We start from the raw sequence: 13,923 nt of genomic DNA on the forward strand, positions 1-13,923 counted from the left end.
ATATATAAATATATATAAATCTCTACATGTCTTCTGCCATCTTAAAACCATATCTCCTTTATGGCATTTTAAAACTGTGAGTGCCATTTTGTTGTAATTACAGGTGTGATAAATGTGCTACTTTTGGAAAATTAATAAAACAGGGGTCCTTTATAGTAAAATTTCAGTGACATCTCAGAATTAACTATAGCATATTACATTTCTAATATCAAATCAAGTGTAAACAATATAAAAGTCATGTTATTTTTTCCATATGAGTTTGAATTGGAACTTGGTTAGCTCTTGAATGCTCAGTGTCTATCCCTTATCTCAGTTACAAGCAAAACCAAGGCAGCTGATTGAAGGAAATGAATTATAACAGTGCCGTCAGAAACCTACTTAGATTCTGTGGCAGAAAGCAGTTCACATGGCCACTGTCTTATTTGTGCTAGATAAGTACTCCTATAGAGTTCATACTAACAGAGTATTTTGAAAACATTTAAAAATTAACAAAGCCTTCAGAATTAACAAAGGCTTTAGCGGTAAGTATAAGTATGCTCTATCAACAAGTGCTAAGCACTTTACCTAGGCTTTATCACTGAATTCTCACAAGAACCCTCAGATACCATGATGCTGATTTACAGAGAGGGATCCTGAGTCAGAAAAGGCTCAGTCCCTTGCCTGATACTCATACACTCAGTGTTGGAGAAGGTACCTGAGCTCAGGCAGTTTGACTCCACAGTCCAAACTTTGAACCACATTCTGTATGTTGAGATTAACCCTAACTATGAGGTCAGCAGGAAAAAAAAAAAGGCACCATTACCTTTATTTTCACAAAGGAAGAAACTCAAAGAAAGTTTTAGCCCTTTTCACAAAGTTGAAGAATTGTCAGTAACTTTGGTAATGTGATATTGCCCACTATTAAAAAATATTGCTTAAGGCATAAGTACAAGAAGACAATTTTTAATGTACAATTAAAAATATGACTAGTGCCTCTTTTCTCTACCCATATCAGCAGACTTGTTTCAACACAATTAAAAAGGTGTGATTATTAAAATGTCCTCCTACAAATCATCATAATATATTAAGAAAAAAGGTAAAATAAAAATAAGCCAGATAAAGCACAGTGCCAGAGGTAAAAGAATATATTTTCAACTGTGTAATTAAGGATGATATGAAAATTATAACCTATACTTTGGAAGCACCAAGATAGATGACCCAATGTTGGGATTATAAAGTCTTGAAAGAGATATTCCAATCTTCCTCTGGAATAGTCTGAGGGGTGGTTTTTTTTATAGCATATATCTTCCTTCAACTTGATACCATTTTTTAAGAGGCTACTATATCTAGACTGTTTTAGGTGATACAGGGGACAAAATGCACTGGCCCAGGGGTTTTTAGTGATAATTTGTAAGTCCAAATTGGACATATATGAACTAAAATAATGGATCTCCAATATGATGTTACAAAAAAGACACAGAAATCCAAGTATTTTCACTAAAAAGATCTGACCTTTATACACTCGGATTATTATAAATAGACCCATGTCTACCCAGTCACAATGTGACTCACAAAAATGGGTGGTTGTGAGAATCATGATATAAACAGACAACTCCTGGAGACTCCAGCCTCATAGTTATTTTCTAAAACATAGTAAAAGAGCTGGAGGTCCACTGTGAGCAATGAGCCAGGTGTACATTTTTGTTCCATTTAGTGGATGGCCTCTAACTACTTAAGGAAGTAACTGTGAATTTACTTGGATTTGGATGATGAGTTTAAACTCTGAGTATTTTTCAGAGAAATACCTGAAAACAACTAAGCAGAAGCCGCCTGTACATGTAGGCATGTCTCCTGTGACCGTTGTACCATAGGAACTTGGACAACCGGGCTTCTGTGTCATATGCGGGAACTTGTCCCAACACACACACTCATCCTAGGGCCCAGCATCAATGGGCAACCCTGAACAAGCTTATTTAGTTATTTCAAAAGAGAAAATATATCTCTATGTTCTAGCGTTTTCCAGCATTTTAAGAAACAACTAACATAGTTATTATTCTAAGAGATCAAGAACTTACAATCTGATAGGGACTGCACAGAATATTGCATGTCTGATGAGGGTCTTGAACCATGAAGTGACAATTTGAACTTTTCCTTATCCCTTTCCTTTTCTCCATCTTTATTCCGCTTCTTCCCGGAGTCTTTTGCATCTGCTTTCTCTGACATATTAAAAAATCTCAGTAAATCTTTTAACCAGAAAACCTCAAACTATGTTTCTTATTCACTCACTGTGTTGGGGGAGCAGGGAAAAATAGTATTACTTAAACGTAAAACTATAACTACAATGTCCCTAAAACTCAATTCCCTCTAATTAGAAACATCACAATAAAGCCAGAAAAAGACTTTGAAAATTGACATGTACTGTGAAAGAAACGCAGTATTATTTATTATCGACTACACACAATTTTGTTTCATGGAGATGATTATTTGACTATATTTCATTTATGTAAAATTATAGTGTCAGGCTAATTTTCTCATTTAAAAACAAAACCAAAAAATAGCAAAGCATGTACTGAAAATTGAGCCCTAAATATGGACCCCTCTCAGATTTTCCTTATTTGGAGCCTCCATCTGAAGAAAGCACAGTTTTCTGTCTCCAAAATATCTTCTTGCAGGGCCTGGAATCCAACCAGCAACCACAAACCGACATAATATTGCCAACACAGCTTGGGTAATAAAGCCCTTGTACCCAGAATTATCTTTATCAGTTGAATTCCCATTCCTATATGTGTGTTTGTGTGTGTGTGTGTGTGTGTACATATATATATGCACACACATATTTTTATGAAACATGTCTCCCTTCAATTTAAAACAATTTCCCTCAACATTTTTATCCCTAATAAATCTCTTCTAATTCTGAATCAGAAATTTTAGAATTCTACCATTTCATTCTCTGCATTATCTGATAAATACGTAATCATCATTGGTCAGGTGGTTCAATTTTTTAAATTTTCATAAATAAAAACTATGACATTAACTAGTTATAACATTCCTTAGCCTCCAAAGTAAAGTTGTTTCATATCTTAGCTTTTGCAATAGATTTAACATTTACATTAGATATATAAGTAGAGATAACTATAACTTTAAACATAGGATGAGGCATTTAACTGGGAAGCTTAGGTGCAAAAAATAGTTTATTATCAGAATTTTATTTTATGGATTTTCTATGTATATTAACTTAATGCAATAAAACTAATCTTGGGAAGCAATATGTGATTTCATGTATAATTTTGAAATAGGACTTTAAAAGCCTTCAAATTCCTATTCAGAGTTTATGTTTTATAAATAATATAACTAAAATAAAAATTATAAATAGAAAAAATTAAACTGTTTCACATAGAAACTTGGATAGTGTATAATAGTGCTTACCAAAATGTGTTTTTGCCAACATCCTAAATAAGTGTTGCTCCTCTGACATTTCATCCCACCCATCTGGCAAACCCCGACTCTGAATAAAATTGGCAGCAGAGTTCTGCTGGAGATAATCCTCCCCTCATTCTGCAAACCTTGCCACATCTATTTTAAATCTCCATGAGAATCTACATCTTCCACCTCCACCTCACTCTCAGCTCACAGCTAGACTGTCTATAAACAGAGAAAATAGAAGGCTTTTGTCAGAAATCCTTATCTTCTCCTACCAAACCTGCTCACCCACCTACACCTGTATCCATCTGCCCATGACATGTGCCCACCTGTTGGAATGGAGGTGCCATCACTCTCCCTGGCTTGGGCCAATGCCTCTAACTAGGCTATGCATCCTGCTCCTTCTGCCTTCTCGGAAAATTTACACTGTTTCTGTCATCTCAGCTGGATCTTCCCAATCATCACTTAAAAATACTCAATTCTCCCTCATTAAGTTAACAAATATATATCCTGTTTGGGTTCCACATTATTCCCTATCAGCTTCTACTCTGCAGCTCTCCTGTTCTTCAAGCCCAAGCTTCTGACAGAGTTGTTTACACATTGTTTTATTTCCCACTTACTTCTTGCCCCTCTCCAATATATCTTCCACCCCATCACTCTCAAGTGGCCAATGACCTCCATATTATGAAATCTGATGGAGAAATTTAAGTTATTATTGCAGTTTATCTCTCAATATTTTACTCAATCTATGATTCTTAAAGGACTTTTTCTCTTTGACTTCAATGCCAAAATGCTCTGCTGTTGCTTTTCCTGCTTCTCTGGCCACTTCTTAGTCTTCTTCAGCAGCTCATCATTCTGTACCAAGCTCTCAGATATTTGTTTAGCTTGTTCAAGACTCAGTCTCAACCTCTCAAGTCTCCTCACTCCATACTGTCCCGTTGGGAAATATCATTTGTAGTTTAATTTTGCATACATTTGTCCAGGACTGCCAAATGCATATTACCAGTCTGGGGCTCCTAACATGAAAACCACACTTGATTGTCTTAAAACCACCTCAAATTCAGTATGTTCAAAATAATTTTGTGATCTCTTCTAATAGGTACCACAATCTAACTAGTTTTGCAACTCAGAATTCTACAAATCATCTTTGCCAACTCTTACCATTTTTTACTTCTTAAATAGGAGAAAGAGGTGTTTGATGGAAATTAAGAACTTAATATTTCTTCCTAAATTAATATTGCATTAATTTAGTAGCATCAAAGTAGAGCATTGCTTTTGATTTTTAAAGAAAGCAAAATATGGAATAGTAATTAACATATAGTAAACATCATTATAAGTTCTAAAGTCCTAGAAGAGAAAGATATTGATTACGTGGCCATTTCCACAAACAGTTAAGAAATAATAATGACAAAAAAAATCATTAGAACAATTCAACAACAATTGTAAATTATTTATATTCACTGTCCACATTGAATAACATTGTGATGTAAAATGTCTTACCCTTTGGAAGTTTGTCACTTTTTTCTAGACTTTTCAGTGTTGTCAAGGAACTTTCAGGTTTCAATTCCTTCCCGTCTTTCACTTCTTTTCCCTCCTTCCCTTCTTTGCTGTCCTTCATTTCTTTCCCTGGTTCTTTTAATTTGACGTCTATTATTGTTGTTTTGCTCTCAGAACTGGTCTCATCTGACAGCTTAAACTCAGGCAATATTTCTTTCAAGAGCTCCCACACTTTGTCCATATATCCTGGGCTTAAGAGAAAAGACATTGACATTAATTTCTAAATGATGCTTTTTGTTACTTTTTTTTTTACTTCACATCAAGACAAAGCTCAGTGAGAGATTACACGTGAGAGGTGAGGAAAATGAGTGATCAAGGATGACTTAGTTTTCTCTTTAGCTTGAGTAACTGTATTAAATAGGTGGATAGTGGTACAATGTAGTGAGATGAGGTGTTCTAGGAAAGGGGCAGGTTTCGAAGATTGAGATTCAAGAGTTCCTCTCTGGATATTCTGTGTTAGAGATACATTTTTGACATCCATATAGCTATATATTAATAATTTAGGCAATTGTATGTAAATACAATCTAGAGTTCAGGGAATGGTTCTTAGACATGGAGATATAAACTTGAAATTCTTTGACAAATAGCTTGTGATTTAAAGTCACAGGACAGGAACCTTGTTACACACCATTATTTAGTGTATGTGCAATGGATGAGGAATTATCCATGAAGACTGAGAAAGAGCAGAAAATAAGATAGGAGAAAAACCTGGAGAGTGTGCTGTGCTTTGTGGACACCAAGTGAATCAAGTGTTCCAAAAGGCAAGAGTTGTTCAGCAGCATCCAATACTCGGATGCAAGTAAAGGGGGCAAGAAAAGTGACCACTGGATTTGACAACATTAAGGTCTTTGTTGCCCTTAAGAAGTGTTGTTTCCCTGGTGCGGTGGACAAGGAAAGACAAAGAGTCAGATGAGAAGAGACAGGAAGATGAGGAGATAAAGACAGTGTACTGACAACTCATTCATTAAGATTTTCTCTGAGGCAAATAAGGGAGTTTGACTGGGGGGCGTGTAAATAATAATTGGTTTCCTTGTGCATCTGTGATTTGCTCTAGCACCGGAACTGCCTCCCAGCCATCGCTGGACCGCTGGTACCTAGCAGAGAGAGGGCCTTCAGTGCATGCTATCTTGCGTTTGATCCCACAAACGCTCTTCAACATAGGTAGTACAATCTTAACTGTGGTTTAAGAGGTTGGAAATTATAGCAAATAAAAGAGTCAAAATTCAAACAGAACTTTCGAAATCCAAAAACCCATGTTTTTTTTTAACCCCCATCTACAATATAAAAAATGCTACACTATGAAAAAGACATATTCAAAGACCACAGAAGGAGACTATATAACTTCTTGAACAATTAGGCTGAAAGGTGGGGTGACAGTGCTATATTCATAGATGAACCACGGATCAGAGAAATGTGCCAACAGAAGAGTCATTTCTCTGTTTGAAATTTTCAGATTTCTAATTTCCACTCAGAGACATCATTGACTGTAATTCTGTTATCATATGGAAAATTAGAAAATTAGGATATTCTTTTTTGGATTAGGATTCTTTTTTGATTTTCAAAAGCAAAACTTTAGTAATTATAGGAAAACAGAAGAGGCAAGATCAACAATTGCAAACAGAGCAGCATCTCCCTTTGGTGCTCACATGGGAGAGTAGAAGGGAAGGAGCTGTCTGTCTGTTGGAGTTTCCACAAAACACGTTTTCACCCTATGCGAATTTCATGTGGAAAAATTCAGTAGTTAACATAAGTTTGAAACATTAGCACCCTAATTCTCCTTGACCTCCATAAAATCATCTGTACCCCTGGGCCAATTTTTCTGTACACTCGAATCCTTCTTAGTAACAGAAATATCCACTCCTGAACGAACCACATACCTTTGCTCACCTTGTTCTCCTGCCTTCCATGCTCCTCTCCTTCCTTTTCATCAGTCTGGTCTCAACTTCCTCCACGCCTTCCCCGACCCCTCCCTGCATCCTTGGCAGATGGCGACTGCTTCCCATTTTTCAACTTAAACATTTCTTGACAATAATTTATATACTGCTTTATGATATCCTTTTCATTTAAAATTATATATGTTAATCCGCTTTTAAATTTTATAGTAAAATTATAATTTAAAATACTTGAATGATGTGGCAGAACATTCATAAGAAAAATCCTGAAAATCATGACACAGCAGATCAGTGTATGGTTCTTTTACTTTCTAGTTGTATTTAGAGGAAAATGGATAAATTCGATGATCTGATTCAGCCTCATTTCTTCTTCTTTATACTTTTCTCTGTTTCCAAAGGTTGATTATTAATCACCATACATATTTCTAGATAATATTAAATAATCTAATGAAAGTTATTAGAGGAAGGAAGGAAATTTTCCCTAATTATGTTTCTACCACACATCAGCTACTTTTTCTGACACACCAACCTGGTTGATGGGGTCACTTGGATAATTAAATGAGATAATCCTTTGAAGATTGTGGTTTTAAAATTAGAAACAATATATTAAAACACCTGATGGATAGTAGGTGTTTTATTATGATCATTTCCTAATACGCGTGGTTAATTAAAAGCTTTTATGTTTCTGTATTGAAATACATGTGATAGCTGTATACTTATAAAGATAAATCGCTGTATGTTTTATCATAATAAATAATTACTATTGTTTTAATATTTGTAAGTCAGAATTTAGGATTAAATTCATAATATATGAGAGTGTGGGAGATTAGCATATGCTGCCCCAAAATGTGAAGGATTGTTGAGCTGAAGGCAATTAAGAAAAAGGAGATACAAGGAAGCTCTCTGCCCTCCCTCTATCTGCCTAAAAGTAGGACACAGATTTGTAAAGACAAAAGGTACTCGGTCCTTCACCGCCTGGCTTCTACTACAGAGAACGAACGTTAACCACTGAAGACAGCTCTGGACTCTATTACCTGAACATGGTACCAGAGGAATCTGCGTTAACGAGCTTTATTAACTAGCTTTTATCTATCATTTATTTGCCTTCCCACATGTCGTCACCTGCAGAAACTCAAAGTCCTTTTCCTTTGGTCACTTCTCTAAAAATGTGCTGTTCTTTGTTGAAGATGCTATATAGGCTGGAATTCAAAGCCATCTCTTTGAGAACTACTTATTCCCTAGGTGTATCCCGAGTATATCGTAAATATACATGTTAATAAACTTCTGTTTGTTTTTTCTTGTTAGTTTGTCTTTTGTTACAGGGTCAGACCTAAGAACCTATGAGGGTCATTCTTTCCCTATATAAGGAAACAAAGCTTACCCTGAAATTCCCAAGGAATTTATGTCATATAAATGTTATTTTCCCAAATATTTTGTAAAACATGGCCCTTTTTGAAATATTCATAATGAGTAAGGATATTTTAAAGAAATCTTGAAAGGAAAAAATAGATATGAGCAACTTAATGGTCAAACTTACTGAAGAGAAATGACTTCTGGTAACCACCCTGTGAGAGCATGAATAACCGTGAACTCTCCCAGTTCTCTTCTCTCTGCTACGTGGATGCTGAAAAAGAAAATGTACAAGGCTATAGTTACCAAAATTTGATAACACAGAAATATATGTAAGAACTCATATAGAAGTACTTATAACATATATATAACTGATACAAGAATATATTTAAATATATTTTAAAATAGAACAGTGTTTTTTGTCATTATGATTTCAGTAATTATGTTAAGATGCCTATAAGGCTGTGTATTAAATCAGTCCTGTCTATGACAAGTCAAGGTGAGCATTAGAAATCCTTAAGAAAATCCTTAGACAACCACAGAGAAACTAGAAACATCTGTTTCACCTGCCAGCATAGCATAAAGTCAAATGAGGTTGCATTAACCAAATGTTGCTATTCTCATTTAGTCCTTTTTTTTTTTTCTGAGGTGATTCGGTCACTTACATTTATACGCAGAAAGGCCTTATCTCCCTTCCACCCAAGAGTCACCGCTTCCATCAACCGTGTGTCAACTGTGGTATTCATGGCATAGGCCAACACACTTGTCCTTGTCTTCAGAAAGAAATCTTACTAAGTCACATATTCCATTATTTATAAATATGCATTGGTTTTGTTTGTGGATTATGAATTTCTATGTGTCCACATACCTCAAAGATAACAAATTTCTGTTGGGATAGTTTACAGTCTAGTCTAAATTCCTCTTTGGATAATTATATTTATGAAGTGACTTAGCAAATCTCATAGAAATACTTCTCTTTTCTTTGCATGTCTCACATTTACATTGAAATAACTACCAGGTACTCATTTTTTAAATGTAGTAAGACCAACCTCATATGAAAATAATCACCATACACTATGAAATCTGGAAAGACTTTATAGAAAAATATAAATTGTACCATGTAAGGAAGGCTTTCATCAGAAATCCTAAAAAATGTATTATATTTAGCATGGTCTTTTATTCCAAGCTGGATTTTTAATAATAATAATAATGATGATAACTCTATTATTCATGTTGCTATAAAATTCTACTGAACTATAGCTTTAAGAAAGACAAAATGCCACTCCAATTATCCGGGTCACGTATTCAATGCTTCACTGGTCTCGCAGCTCTAATTCTCAGAATTCCAAGTTAGGTCTGAGAAATACAAACATTAGGAACATTTTATTTTCCAAATAAACAAACATAGTTGCTGCCTTTGTGAATACTTAGTGGTATCCAGCTACCTAAAAAGATCTGGGCTGTGTTTTCATAAAAATTATTGCAATTAAGGGCTGAAAGCTGGGTGAAACAAATTCCCAATAGGAAATTGAGGGCTGATAAGAAAAAAGAGTTGAAGAGGATGACAATAGGAGTGGTTGTTTTTGTTTTGTAGCCTTGGGAGAGAAAAAGGAAGCTGAGCCAAAAGAAATCCACACAAAGCAAAACTGGCTTCTGACTGACACTGCAATGTTTACAGGGAGGGATGCTGAGCTCTGAGCCAATGGCTGGCAAGTCTGTTAAAGCACCCTGGGTGTGCTCTGTTGAGTATAGAGAGACCATGACACACTGCAGGAGGCGGAAAGGTATAAAATCCAGGCCCGTGCAGTCAATGTGAGAATTCTGCACAGCAATCATATAAAGTTGCCATGCATTTCCAATTCAAGCATCTAAGCTTTTTTTGCATGACTTGGCCTAGGATGGAATGACTGCTTGCTTCTGGAAGTGGAACCTGAGAAAATAGAACACAGCAGACGTGTCTCATCTATGTTGGTGCACAAGTCACAAAGGAATATATAACACAAATAGATTTTGTAAGAATAGCAGAGGAAATGTGAGTAATTGTCATCATGAATCAGTGATCAATGTTACCAAAAACATGAGGAACACATTAACATCCTTCAGAAGAGTTCAAGTTTTTCAAGATTATTAATTTATTGCTACAAGTAGAGAATTTAAAACCTTAACTGGATCCTAGTACATGTTATTCAGTATTTAGATGAACCAATATTTTTCCCATACAAAACATTTTTTCTCTCAGTAAGCTAAAACATTATTTTTCGTGATCAACTTTTTATTGATAAGAAAGAATTGAATATATAATAATTTTGTGTATTTTTTCTTGGGGAAATTTTGTCTTATTGTTGGCTAACCCAATATGTCAAATCAGTGGCTTTGGCACATTTGTTTATATTCTAGAAAGTTTACATTATTTGGAAGGAAGTTCTCTTTTAATTGATTTTAAAAAAATAAAACTATGCACATGGATGTATAGTTGACGATGTTTGCCTTTTTTTATATAAGTGAGTGATAATTTCTCACTACTTACTCAACATTTGCCAGCTTAATGATAGCTTTAGACAAAAGCATTGGCCAGAGTTCAAATTCATAGGTTGTAGCTGGAAGCAATAGATTGTTATCTTCATCAAAGGGCAGAAAGTCATCAATAGTTATCTTTCTCCAGCAACCCTAAAAATAATAAGAAAGAAATGTGATACTGTCAATAATTTATAATATTTTCTCTGATAGATTATTTTACACTGCCGGCATTACTATTTACTGTTTTATAATTTTATTTTAGCATCTCAACATTCAAATCTGACAATGATTTTCAATACTATTCTGGTTGAGCATTTCAGCTTATCATTTTATTTGCTATAATTACAGTATATCCATATCTTTTTCAATACTGTCCTATTTATGAGATCTTGTGAGTAAATGCCTGGGTGTCTCCTCCTACGTAATGCAGTAAATTAACATGTTTCAAATAACAGGATCAAAACATTAGGCAATCATGGATAAGCCTGGACATAATTAAATAACTTTATAGAGTCATAATACAAATTCTCCAAATATAACTTTAGTAATTATTGCTAATCCTGATATGTGCTCACTGATCATACACTTCTAATTCCCATATTACTTCCACTCTTAATTAAAGATTTAATTTTTTACATGAAGTGAATTAATATCTTATTTAATAAAATCATTATGTATTTACCTATATGCATATTACTTCATAATTAAAAGCATGAAACAAATGTTAACATTAATGATTGTGAACTCAAATAAAGACTTTCTCTTTTACTTTGTTCTTATATGCTAAGTTCTATTATGAACTCATTCCTTTGCCAAAAAATATTTTCAGTGATTATGTCAAGCATTGTGAATCCAAAGACCTGCATAACAATGACCTATACCACTGAATTACTTATGGTCTAATGGGGGAAGAATTACAGGAATATTTCATTTCCTACCTTGAACATTCTAATAGTATTTGAATTTTCTTTACTAAAAGCATGTATAATATTAATAATAACAAAACAAAAATAAAGCATTTCCACGTTGAAAGAAAGTAATTGAATGATAGAAAAATAATTTGTAATGATTTGTATCTTGAACACGTTATTCTTCAAATTTAATTAACAAAAATGTTACTAGATGAGACACAGTTTACTTAAAATGAGAGATTCTGGGCTCTACCCCCAGAAACTCTGGCCCCGGAAGTCTAGGGTTGGGCACAGGAAGCAGGTGTTTGAGTACCATAGGTGGTGTTGATCTTGATACTGGGAGACGTCTGCTCCCCACAGTTTAAGAAACTCTAAATGGTACACTAATATGGTGCTTAAAACAATGAGGGTCAATAATAAATAAAAGCTAATACATTTTTATATAAATATATTGACAGCAACTGGAAAAAATTATTGGTCCCAATATTGTTAGGGACAGAAAAACAAGTGAGAGATAATGGAAATCAGAAAAACAGAAAGGAGAAAGCAGTTATAGAAAAGCAATAAAGAGGAAATGGTTGCAGAAAAATAAAAAAAGAGGGAACGGTTATTTCAGTTTTAAAGAATGGGGTAACTAGGCCATGGGACGCTGACCGCCAGTCAGAGAAGGGAAAGACACCATAAACAGGTTTGGCATTTTCCCCACCATATGTATATTAGAGAGAATGACTGAAACATAACCTTTAAGTCATGTCCAAACATAGAAAGGAATTAGTCCTAATTATAACTAACCTTCACTAAGCATAAACTACTAGCATGTATAGAAAATAAACAAAAACCATAGAATTAGACAGGGTCTTCTCCACTCGCAGAGACAGACCCATTTCCCCTTAGGAAACGTACTTTCGCTTTGCACCCTTAAACTTTACTGGCAATAAATTCTTCACACCTACTTGCTGAGTATTTGTCATCTCTCTCTGTGGCATGGGCCAAGGCTTGTGATTCCTCTAAGCCAGGAGCCCAAGAATTGGGGCAACACTTCAAGTCCAGTCATGGACTGAACCTTGACAATATGTGTGTCTTCTCTGTTTATCAGAAACAAGTGAAAGCATGGAGATGCTGAGAGAAAGGCTGCCAACTGCAATACGAATTTCAAGTGGAAAGCAATGGCTAACTTGCTTCTTGCAGGGAGCCAAAGGAACGCTGAAATTGGAAAGCATCTGACAGGCCACACTGGTCCTGGTATCCGTATCATCACTGCCAGGTGAAAGAAGGGAGAGTGCTCTGGCTCATAGCCCTGCTCTTAATGCTACTCAGTAAATTTTTATCTCATGTCAAAGAACCTTGATGCAATTGACTTAGAATCCAAACTGCAAATAATGGCAATACTTTTATAGGAAAAATGATAAGCTGGTGTGAAAACTGGAATTCTCAATGTCATGCAGAGGGGCTCTGAGAGATTGGTTTGCCTCAAACAAGTGATAAAAGTAAGGCTTCAAGGGACAAGAGAAAAGGCAAAGAATATTTGTAGTAAGGCAGAGAAGGAAAATCAATCTCTAATAAGCAAAAGTTAAGAAAGTGTCAAGAAATTGAAGAAGAAATACAGTGAAGAGGAAATTTGAAGTGTACGAAATCTGAAAGGGGAAGGAACACAAATGGAAGGCGTGAGATGGATCCGCAGTGTATTGTGCTATATCAAGCAGCAGAAGGTAACAAAACATGTTTTTATGAACATGTTTCCAAAACATTTGCAGGGAAAAGCAAAGGAGAGACAAGGACAAATACATAACTAAAACTGGGAGGTAAAAAATATCAAAACTTAAATTATGTGTGGCTGGAAAGGGACAAAAAAGGAAAATTATATATATATATATATATATATATATATACATACATACAATTTATCATGTCAGAAAGAATTTATTCTAATGCATTACTGATGATAATATGCACACAAGTGTTGATTCAGCCTTACCAGCCGTTAGCCAGAGAGAACAGATTTCTACCAACCAGAAAACCAGGCAGTGGCATCTCTATCACATGCCTACCAAAATAATACATATGGAACCAGTTGTATCTCAGTGCTCACCTGATGAACAGCACCCTCACAAATCATTCCTCAGGTGAGACCAGTGGGGAACCAGAGGAAGCCATGACTTGTGGTTCGGTCTCTGACTACACTCTTCTGTAAGGGGCTAACTTATCTAAAGAGATGGGCTAAATGATTGGATTAGACCAAGATTCCCAAAGTGGACTAAATGCATTTTTTAAAAAATCTGAATCAAGTATTTTTGGGC

At 35.1% G+C, this 13,923-nt stretch overlaps 1 pseudogene; it reads right to left on the bottom strand.

Annotated features, from left to right (window-relative positions):
- Positions 1 to 13,923, bottom strand: part of LOC123633192 — a 155,307-nt pseudogene that overhangs the window by 109,398 nt on the left and 31,986 nt on the right.

This window comes from Lemur catta, chromosome 2 (genome assembly GCF_020740605.2).
Source record: "Lemur catta isolate mLemCat1 chromosome 2, mLemCat1.pri, whole genome shotgun sequence".
NCBI classification, from domain to species: Eukaryota; Metazoa; Chordata; class Mammalia; order Primates; family Lemuridae; genus Lemur; species Lemur catta.